We start from the raw sequence: 10,402 nt of genomic DNA, 5'->3' as shown, positions 1-10,402 counted from the left end.
TATAGCCCTTAGTCACTAATCACAGTTTGACTCACAGGGCTTAACGATGTGCGACCTCCTCTGTCGTTAACATACAGTTTCTGGTCCTTAACCCCTGAGCAAGAGTGAGGAAAGACAACAAAACATGGGAATAAAACATGTGAGAGAAACATGTGATCCACCAACACGATTATGATACAGGATTACGATCCAATATCCATGATAACAATAAACCATAATCGTCACTATCCACCATCTTGATCCACCAACACGATCTCTGACACATGGAGCCTCTCATTCCTCCTCTGGCTCAAATATCTCCCCAGAAACATGGGCCTCTCTTTGACAAACATGCGGTGCTCTAGGCAAGGTGCAATGTGGATGTAAACCTAAACTGGCCCATGTGGTAAATGTTGAATATCGGCCAAATAACACAAAACCAATTCAGGCCACTTCTTGCTTATTGTGGCCCACATCTGGCAAACAGGTCCGGACCACCCTACTGCCACCATGCTGTATATGTGAGCTTGATGTGGGATGTGTGAAGCAATCTGGGCCTTTAAATGCTCCAATGTGCTATGTGTTATTTATGTTAGACAGTGTTTTTATCTCCTGAATGTTGTAAATAATCCTATTTTGTCGTTGTGCTCAGCAACATGCGGCATCTGTCCGTCCTTGGAGAGGGATCACACACACATACAGCTCTCTATGAGGTTTCTACATTTTTGTCCATTGTTTCCTGAATCTTGCTGAAGGTTAAACACACAAAAACAGACACTGATGCTGCAGATGACAATGATGCCAAATCAGGACCATGGCAGTTCTGGGCTTCATGGAGCCACAGGTAACCCTGAACTGAACAATTTGTTAAATAACCCCCCTTCCATTCAATCAATAACTGGCAAAATCTTAATAAACACAGACACATGACAAGCATAGTACAAGCTTCCCTCCGTTAGGCACTAAACACGTTGGCAGCAGTGAATGAGCACCGATAAAGCTAAATTATTACTGGACACAGACCAGAAGCAGAAGATGCACCAGACTTAATTTCCATGGAAGTGAAGAGGAAGACGTAAAGAGACAAACACAAACTTCTTAATTATTGGATAAGAAGCTGGCTGTTGCTTCCTTTTAACAATTTTAATGGGGAGAGTAAAGCATCGCTGTTACAGTTAGAAAGAAACAATTTGTACAAGCCTGTCTGTGTGTCTGTCTGTCTGTGTGTCTGCCTGTCTGTCTGTCTGTCTGTGTGTCTGTGTGTCTGTCTGTCTGTCTGTCTGTCTGTCTGTCTGTCTGTCTGTCTGTCTGTCTGTCTGTCTGTCTGTCTGTCTGTCTGTCTGTCTGTCTGTCTGTCTGTCTGTCTGTCTGTCTGTCTGTCTGTCTGTCTGTCTGTCTGTCTGTCTGTCTGTCTGTCTGTCTATCTCTCTGTCTGTCTGTCTGTCTCTCTGTCTGTCTGTCTGTCTGTCTGTCTGTCTGTCTGTCTGTCTGTCTGTCTGTCTGTCTGTCTGTCTGTCTGTCTCTCTGTCTGTCTGTCTGTCTGTCATTATTCTCAGGCCACAGGAAAACATTTGGAATAAACCTCCACTCTGAACCAACTATATTTTTTACCCTGAATCATTTATTATTTTACTTCAGTCCAATCTATCAAGCAGTCTCATGTAATTTGCAATTATTCTGCACAGACACGCACAAACAATTACCTATGTAGTTCATCTATATTTTAAATAACCCGGGGAAACGCTCTGTAACGCTTTCATATTTGTTTGAAACTGCACTAAGCTGTGATTCCAGCAGTAATAAGCCATGACCAAGCAACTTGGCCCTGGCCTCGTCATGGATGAGTACTGCACCGTCCTGGTGACTCAGCAGAGATGTGCTTAATTGCACATAGTAGACATTAAAACACGCTAGTCACAGAAAGCAGCTGATGAAGCAGTCCACATTTCTCGTGTGCTCTTTTGCATCTGCGAGTGATCTGCCCCGGCCTTCAGCTGTGTGTGTGGCAGCCTGCGTGGCATCTGCTCCACAGCAGGTGAAACAGCAAATAAGTAACACCACCCAATTTTATAAAACACTCTTTCCTGGGTGGGCTGCTGGGTGGGAAGTGCTCACTTAGTGAAAACAAGTTGTGGGACATGGACTGAAATTGACCCTCAGCCCATGCAGATGGTTTTAAAAATGCTAATTTGTTCATAGAAGCTCCTTTTAACATTAAAGCTGCTCAGTCAATAAACTGGCCCCGGCTACATGCGAGTGGTTAATGTTTCCTCAGCACTCGTTGACCTGTAACTTTATTTTCTATAACTGAATTTCACTCATCGATTGGACATAATGCACAGATGAAAAAACTGACCACTGCTCAACACACACTTTGATAAAGCTGGTTCTTAATCTAATGTCTCCCCCTGGTGACTAAACAGCTTCATTACATCAAAAACAAGACAGACGTGTGTAAAAAAACAACATGATGCCAGACGCCAGACATCCTTTCTGATCCTTCCTGTCTGGCAAGGGATGTTTGTTTACTACTTATTCAGGTGGAACTGCTTGGTATCATTGTTATTAAAAATAAAGAAAGAAACCCAAAATAATTCACAAAGTCACAAGTAGCTTTAATTCTTTTAGTTTCTGCCACATATCAGCATGACAAGTTTCTTTGTATCAAAAAAGAAAACTATCATCATCATGATCATAATCACCATAGCGATGATGATGATTATTTTTATTATTATTATTATACAATTCCTCTGTCATAAACTGACATCATACCACATCGCTTTGTTTAAGCCAGGATTAAATATACTACAGATATTAAGTTTAAGTATCCAGCCATGTGTCCTTCATATTGTCAATGACGACAAATTGTCATCTGTGTCATGTGGGTTACAAAGAAATGCAGATTTTTTTTACTCTGGGAATTGAACCTTTTTTATGGTGACACTCTAAACTTTCACAATTACTTGCACTGTTGTACAACACCTATACAGAGACAATAAGAATTTAACATTATAACTTGCTCATGAATACAAACAGCCCAGCAACAATGACCAGGGAGCTCCAGCTCCACAGTGCGTGTGGTGCGTGTTTAGCATTATCACAGAGTATTTCACCATCTGACCTCCTGTCTGTACATCTGTCGGCCTGTTCCTTTGTGATGTGAGTGGCAGGTGGCCGGCCTATCTCTCAAAGTACAAGGCCTTAATATGTTGTTTTTTTAAAGCGCCAGTGACTAGAACAATAGGTTTTGAGAGGATCACGCACTCAAAAGGACACGCACGCTTTTGTAGTTAGCAGTTGATGTGGTCATCAACGGTATGGATAGAGTTGCCGGTCGTATGGAGACATATGAAGTGTGCCTTTGAAGAGTATTTGCACAGTGACACATTTCCTATTGTTCTCATTGTCCATCACATTTGACTTGTGCTGAAACAGTGATTCGTGGCCTTATGGACGTTTGAATGTTGGTTATTTATATTAATATGGGAATATACTGTTGAGACAATATTGGTTTAGACAACTTGAATGCTGGGATGCAGAGTCGAAGCTTAAAACATGTTTAGTTGATGAAGTGTTTGTTATTTGCAGAATGATATATCACACAACACACAACAACTATTTGGTAATAATAAAAAGTTCACATTACATTGTGCTCTCATTATGTTTTTTTTATATAAATACTAATTATTTGAAACTTTGAATGAAATATAAAAGAATGAACACGGAAAAAGTAAATATTCTCTAATATCTGATCCTTTCATGACTATTTATTAGTAAGATTCACAGTTTGTAGGTTATGGGCTCATGTTTATGTGATTTGACATTCAAAACGTATGGACTTCTGTTAAGTAAATAAAGTGTAACAGTAATGTACACACTCCGCTAAACAAGACCCCCCACTTGTCATCCCCACGTCCCCGGGTTCAGTCTGCAACATATATGCATGTCTCAACTCTCCAAACACAGCGGACAGTTGGGGTGCCCTGCTGATTAATTTCGGTCTCTTCCCACCCCCCCTCCCCCTGCCTCCATTCTTCATCCCTCCATCCATATCCCTCCCCTACTCCGCTCAGGGCAGCAGCTCCAGAGGTCTACCATATGGACCAGTGTCTGAGTGGCCGACTGCCTGCCTCCCTGCAGCTTGCGTGTGTGTTTGTGTGTGTGTCTGTGTGTGTGTGTGTGTGTGTGTGTGTGTGTGTGTGTGTGTGTGTGTGTGTTGCATGGCGATCTTTTTGACAACCTTTAAACCACATGAAGACATTAAGACATTTAAGGCGCATGTGGCCTACAAAGGATTTTTATAGGTTTCTCTCAAAGCTTCAGAGAAGTCGTCGGAAAAGAGATAAAATGAGGAACACAAAGAAAAAAATGGTTCTGCACAGATACACTTGTCACTTTGCTCGCTCACTGCACCACAGCGACAGAAATGAGAAGCAGTGACTTTTTCTTCATAAAGTGAAATGAAATATATAATGTGATCTTTCATGTGGATAAGTTAAACATACTTTGGTGTTGTAGGTTCAATATAATTAGGAGAGTTAGAATCATACAATAAACTAAAGTGGAAAGGGTAATCAGATCCAGTCTGAAATCTAGTTTGTTCTTTATCTACAGACAAATATGAGTAATGTTTGTGATGGGTAAAGCAGGAATGCATGTTTGTGTGTGTGTGTGTGTGTGTGTGTTGCATGGCAATCTTTTTGACAACCTTTTAACCACATGAAGACATTAAGACATTTAAGGCGCATGTGGCCTACAAAGGATTTTTATAGGTTTCTCTTGAAGCGTCAGAGAAGTCGTCGGAAAAGAGTTAAAATGGTTCTGCACAGATGCACTTGTCACTTTGCTCGCTAACTGCACCACAGCGACAGAAATGAGAAGCACATGCGGGTAAATTAAACGTACTTTGGTGTTGTGGTTCAATACAATTAGGACAGTTAGAATCATACAATAAACTAAAGTGGAAAGGGTAATCAGATCCAGTCTGAACTCTAGTTTCTTCTTTATCTACAGACAAATATGAGTAATGTGTGTTATGGATAAGGCAGGAATGCATGTGTGTGTGTGTGTGTGTGTGTGTGTGTGTGTGTGTGTGTGTGTGTGTGTGTGTGTGTGTGTGTGTGTGTTTGAGCCCCTGCCCAGACTGTTCCTTCTGCACAAACACACCAGACCTCTCCTCTCCAAACCATCCAAGCTGGTGGATAGACAGATTAACTGATCACAGACAAACAGATGAAAAGATTGAGAGGAGGATGTGACAGTTGGGTTTTAAAAAAGCTTTCAGTCAACAGTCAGTTGAGAGTTGACTGCGGAGATTTATCCACTGAAGCAACTGTAAATCATGTTATTGATCAAATAAAGTTAAAACAAAAAGAGCGAAAAGTCATTAGAAAAGTGTTTGAAATGAGCGGAGGACAAAAGACAAAAATACAGATAGAAGGAACACACGTGCAGACAATAGAGAAGCAGACAATAATAGATTAAAATATGGAATAATTTATCGCAGAAATGACAGACTGTGCGGTGAACAGACTGTGGACAGACACACCACCCTGCACCCGGGGACACGGGATCATAATGAATGAAAACTTGAGGGTGATAATGAGAGGTCACACAGAAGAATAAGTCTCTGGCTTGTACACCTGTGGCCCACCTTCTGCCGTCCAACCCGCCCCAACGACCATCATTTTTTTTTTAACCCCCACAACATTCAGTTGCTCTCATTATAACCTACTGAATAATGTAAAGGTATATATGCATGAGGGATCTAAGCAGAAGAGAGGGGACAGGGCCGAGGGATGGAAGGATCTACATAATAGGGCTATCTCTCCTTCCATCTGGTCATGTGTTAATAATCTTCCCCTCCTCCTTCATGATGCTGAATTGTTGTCTGACGGACCATCAACCATTGCGCTCTCTCTAATAACAATATTCCATATCCATATTCTGCAATGAGTTATTCTGTGGTCGAGACAGAGCATTAAATACTGAGCATGTGTGTGAACGTAAATTGGAGTCTCCCCTTCTGTGCGTTTCCGTTTGATGACGCGAGCACTTTGCGGCCTCAGGAGAATTAACCAGGCGTCTGCCACCTGACCCCGGTGACTCCGAGCGTCCTGGGCTCAGCTGATACACGTGCCGTGCGGCCCTGACATGAGGAGGACACAAAAGCAGGAGGAGTAGGAGGAGGCCAAGGACAGAAGGACCAGCAGGCTATGAATGATTATGACGACTAGGGCCATCTTGCTGGCTTCAGACCCCCCCCGCCCCCCTTCAGCAGATACCCTGGCCTTGGTCCTGGCTCTGGCTCCCACATGGATGAGTGATCTGGCCCGGGTTAGCGTGGGTCAGCATGGGTGAAGTGTCACCACCAGGCAGTGTGTGGCCTGCCAGTTGTTGGGGAGGACAGGAGGAGAGGATTCGACAAGAGAGGGGAAGGGAGATAATTAGCGTTGAGAGGGAAATCGTGAAAAGACAAAGGGAATAAAAAGGGACGTCTGACAGGAGAGAAAGGATAATATTGGAGGGAGAAGACGGAATCAATGGCTGAGAGGGAACAGGTTGTGCGGAGGTGTCTTATCTGCCAGACCTTATGCAACCTACAGAGCTCATGCAGATCGCACAGCTGCTGGGAAAGTAGGTTAAACAGTCCCAGCTAATGTCGTGACCCGTCATGACTCAGTACAGTGAGAGAGCAAACGGTTCGAGAAAACCTTCTCTCATGGGAATAAAGAATCTGTCATGTAAACAGCTGTACCTTGGAGAGTGTTAGTGTGTAATGTTGCCAATGTGTGGGAATAAATCTGTGCCATCTTTTCACAGAGCTGCTGGAAGTGTCAGATCTCTCCGAGGAAGGGATTACTGGGGAGAGGAGAGGAGAGGAGAGGAGAGGAGAGGAGAGGAGAGGAGAGGAGAGGAGAGGAGAGGAGAGGAGAGGAGAGGCAGGAAGGAAGGAAGTTCCTCATGAGTTTGAGGAGTAATTGTGGTGTGTGGAGGGAAGTAAGACCTAGAGGTGCTCAACAGTGTGGTTTAAGAAAAACACAGATTCTAAACGGAGAAGAGAAAACACAGGATTGTTATTTTTTATGCATACATTCGCATTCCCAGGGAAAATGAAAGAAATCTATTTGTGCATTCTCTCAAAATAGATGCTTCTTGACGGTCGTTATTCCTCTCAAGACTGCAGCAGAGTATTTGGGCCATATTGAAGGGAAATAAATTGGAGGTTTTCAGAATAATGCGACTCGACTTATACTCAATATATTACGAGAAGAGATAGTAATTTAATGATAAAAATGTTTTCATATTATTACAAGAATACATTTTTTACGAAATAATCAGCACAGAGAACCTCATGCTCACCAGGGCCTCCTCTTCTTCTGGATCCAAAAATATTCCCTTCTGCTAATATGCCAAAAGTATTTTGTTTGTCCTGAAACTATTTAAAATATTTAAATATAACTTAGCAAGATGCTTCACATTAATATCCACTTTCTACTATTCCCCTTCTAAAATGACACATCATTATTTCACATGATTTTATTCTCATAATATTACAACTTTATTCTTGTAATATTACGACTTTATTCTCTAAATTTCACTTTTTATTTCCTTTTAAATTTGACCTAATGGTAACAGTGTAAATTTTAGTGTCGAGCTTCATCAGACTGGATTTCCATGTGAAAACATTCCACTGCGGTTGACTTGGCAGGAGCTTCGGATTGAAAACGTTTTTACATTAGATTTCATGGTGAGAAGTGTTCCTCAGTTAATGTTAATGGGCTAATTGGAGCTGGTCACATGTCGTAAGAACTTCACTGCAGCTCAGTAGGTTGTTCACTGAGACAATGGCTCAGAGCGACAGCGGGTCAGGTCAGCTGATTTGCTGTGTAACAGTCCTGCTGGTGTGATTAAAGACACTCTGACAAAGAGCCTGAAAGGTGATGACGAGGGCCGGGGGGGCGGGGGGGGGGGGGAGGCAACGGCCAGCTGTCACACAGAGGGACCATAATGACCACGGAGAATCCCTCCACCGTCTGGTCCTGCTCCTTCTTTGACTCCTGCTAACTGACTAGTCATCTTTTTGTTGAGCTGTCACCGAGCTGCTTGACGAGATGAGTTAGATTGGGGCTTGTTGTCACAATCAAAGGGTTCGTCTGGATTCGACCGGCTGAATGCCGGATGACCACTGGATTTATATTTCACTGATTGGCTTACAAGATGAAATGAAAGATTTGATTTCAAAATAATGTTTTGGGATTGTTTTGAAATAAGAAATCATTAAAAAGTCACGTAACCCAAACACCATGCAATTCACGGGTCAAGTACTTTATTGTCATTGTGCAAGGACAGCGGAAATTACTGTCATCCTCAAATTGAATTGGACCTGTTATTGTGATATACAAAGGAAAATATACAACTAAATATATAAAAGCAAAATAAGTACAAAATAATCTTCCTCAATTAAATATAAATAAACACAAGTCGAGGTAGTGTAAAAACATATCAAGTAATAATACATAGATTATATAGAATATAGAATAGAAAATAGAAAAATAGAATATATAGATTATTTGCTGTATGCTTAACATATACATTGTTCAATTATTATTTTAATGAAAATGATAAGAAAGCAACTTTGTCACCTTCTGCAGATGATGAGGGAAGAAAACCTTGAATTTGAAATGTAAGCTTTAGTGTAAATAAACAAAAACAAAAATAAACAAACACACTTTTCTTCATGTCATACATTGCTCATCACTACTGGATGTGGAGGTGCTCCAAAGAATAATGTTAATAAATCGGTTTACGAGCCGAAATGTGATCCTGTATAGATGGAAATGTCTCTTCTTCTTCTTGTGTTGTCTGTTGTGGAAACAGCCCAGTTGGCAGCGAGCGACCGGCTCCTGACAATGACACAGCAAGTGGTGACTCTTGGCTCCTGTATCCACAAACTGTAGCGCTCCACCCCCCCACCACCACCCCCCCGATCCTCTGCTCCACATCAGAACAATTAGTGGCCTTTGACCCCGTCGCTGTACACGTCCTGTAGCGGAGGCAACCTGCACCCACCCACCCACCCCCCCCACTCCGTGAGATGGTGGCTGATGCTTCCCTGGCTCCTCGGTAGCAGGAGCATTAGGTAATGACTCCTGTCGGCCATGGTGGACCTTAATTTGTTATTGTAGCAAAGCAGCTGTGCAGCATGCCGCGGAGAGCAGGTGGCAGCCTGGCAGGAGCGGAGGGTTGGGGTGGGGGGGTGGGGGGGGGCTGGAACGGGAAGAGGGAAAGGAGGGGGAGGATCGGAGCGTGTGGCATATGTGGGTGGCTGCAGGGGGGAGGAGAGGAAGATAATGGTGGTTGTGTGTGGTTGTGTGTGTGTGTGTGTGTGTGTGTGTGTGTGTGTGTGTGTGTGTGTGTGTGTGTGTGTGTGTGTGTGTGTGTGTGTTGGGGGTGGTATAGCCTACAGGCGTCTCAGCCAGCATCCAAATATTATGCTTGTAAAGAAGAATAACATGTGAGGCCCTGGATCTGGTCCAGGTTCGCTCCGTCTGTGTGAGCTTTGGCTTCAGGTGAGATGTGATGATTATTAACCAACTTTTATTTTAGACCCTTACCAATGTTATATATGTATTCCACATTTTAAATTACAATATCAATTTGTTCCTCGGGGCAAAACACATTCGTATTTTCATGGCTCGTTGCAATGATGGTTCCTGGACGCATTTCAAGCCATTAAAAAAAAAGAAAAAATCAATAGCCCACACCAATAAGTCGAGGTCTTCAACGACTTTGCTCAGGGCGATGGAAGTGTGTCTGCTGGGAGGATTATGTGAGCTAAGCAGCGGCGGATCTACAGGGGTGGCATCGAGTGACAGCTGCCACCCGGGGAAAAAATAATGCAGTGCCACACCAGCTGCCACCCGAGTTTTGGGCGATTCGGTTGGATTTTCTAAAGCTAAAATATATAAATGAAAAGCTGGGGTTAAAGTTACAGGAGTGAAACCTCGATGAGTGCAAGTGAGGAGCTTCTGTCCCTCCGCCGACAGGAGCGACTCTGAGTGGAGGCCGAGGTATTTGGCAGACTGGACGGTGAAGGAATGAGGAAACAGACAAACAGCCACACTGAGCTGCCAGCAGTCAGGAGAGGACACAGGGCTGGTAACAGACCACTCTCTCCCATCTGCCACCCACCGTCCCTGCAGCTCCTCCTGGCTCCAAGTGCGTTCTGTTCAGCCTCCAGGTGCCGGGGGGGCCACACACGACTACTAGTGATGGCTGTTTTCCTGATAAATGTGTGTAGGGGGTAGATTGCCAACTTTCCCCAGAAGAAATACTGTATGGCTGTGGAGGGATGGTGGCAGGGTTAAGCACATTGACTCTGGCTTTGTCCCTTGTCTTTCCAAGTTGACATCCCCCTCAG

Source organism: Limanda limanda, chromosome 4 (genome assembly GCF_963576545.1).
Source record: "Limanda limanda chromosome 4, fLimLim1.1, whole genome shotgun sequence".
Lineage (NCBI taxonomy): Eukaryota > Metazoa > Chordata > Actinopteri > Pleuronectiformes > Pleuronectidae > Limanda > Limanda limanda.
The sequence above is the reverse complement of the archived record's forward strand: the minus strand, read 5'-3'. Positions refer to the sequence as shown.